Source organism: Dermacentor variabilis, chromosome 3, assembly GCF_050947875.1.
Source record: "Dermacentor variabilis isolate Ectoservices chromosome 3, ASM5094787v1, whole genome shotgun sequence".
NCBI lineage: Eukaryota > Metazoa > Arthropoda > Arachnida > Ixodida > Ixodidae > Dermacentor > Dermacentor variabilis.
This window is the reverse complement of record NC_134570.1, coordinates 17,914,094-17,915,327: the sequence shown is the minus strand read 5'-3', so window position 1 is coordinate 17,915,327 and position 1,234 is coordinate 17,914,094. Positions and strand designations below refer to the sequence as shown.

Genomic DNA, 1,234 nt, shown 5'->3' with positions numbered 1-1,234 from the left:
CACTGTATGTACACCTATTGACATGCTGTTTCCTTGTTACATCGCGGCCATTATGATGGTGCACCAGATAGCTAAAATTGCTTCTTTCTTATTTAGAAACTTCTTAGTTGTCCCTTGGTACAATTTCGAAAAATATTACATATAGAAGATGTCCTAGCTATCATGCACCGAGATAAAAAGAAAAAGAAAGAAAGGCGATAGAAAAAGAAGAAACGCGGATAATTCTACGGGAATAAGACAAAGTGCATGTTGCTTAGAGCACTGTTGAAACTCCGACTAATCACAGAGTCAGCTAATCACAGGGAACCCTGACCATGAGAAGGAAATTCACAGAAGAATAAAAATGAGTTGGATCGCATACGGCAGACATCGTGAGCTCCTGACTCGGAGCTTACCGATTTCTTTGAAAAGGAAAGTATACAATCGATGGTGGTGGGGGTGGTGACGATGATGATGATGAAATACCGACAGTCATTTTTACAGCGAAGCTGTACACAGCTAGGTTCTGGAAAAAATTCCGTGCGTCTATCGAGCTGTGTAGAGCGAGATTTTCTCCCCATACGTGGGCCCATCCCGAAGACAGTGCAATAGCGGGCGGACCCGCGGTGGAGGCGAAGCAGGCTTTAAGCGTTCCGCCAACTTGCAAAAATAAGTTTAATATCTTCGGTCTGAATGCAACCGGTCAGACATTAAGCTGATAAGAACAGATACTGTACTTTGTCCCGCATCGGCCATGTCTACGTTCGCACCGCCCTCTCTTTGTCGGCGTTCCAAGCTCTTGCGTATATCATTTCCTTTCCTTCCGCTCTCCCGTGGTGGAGGTCCCGAAAGCGTGCTGCCTGCCTGGCCCGCGAGGCGGAAAGTAATGCGAACCGTCCATGTGGCCCCGATCCCGCAAACTTGAAACGTTTCACCGGAGCAACGGCCAGGTTTCAGAGGGAGTTTGTGGGGAACCAATTTTGTGTGGTCTGTGTCGTGTGTGACCGCTTGCGGTTTTCGAGTGACCTCGCAACAATTGCTGCACTGCGGGACGTCGACCAACGCACGATCGCCTTGACTATGGTGAAGCAGTGTGGGTCCTCGGAGTGCGGTGAGGTGCGTGTCTGTTCTACGTGCCGGGATTCGTTAGTAAAAGGTGCTATGCCGCGTCTTGCAACAGTACGTGGGTATGTATACCCACCGGTGCCTCTTCGTCTGCCGAGGCTCAAATCGTGGAGGAGCGACTAGTCGCTCT

General features: G+C 49.2%; 1 pseudogene; it reads right to left on the bottom strand.

Annotated features, from left to right (window-relative positions):
* Positions 1-557: 557 nt before the first annotated feature.
* On the bottom strand, positions 558-735 carry LOC142576951 (U2 spliceosomal RNA; annotated as a pseudogene).
* Between the last annotated feature and the right edge of the window lie 499 nt (positions 736-1,234).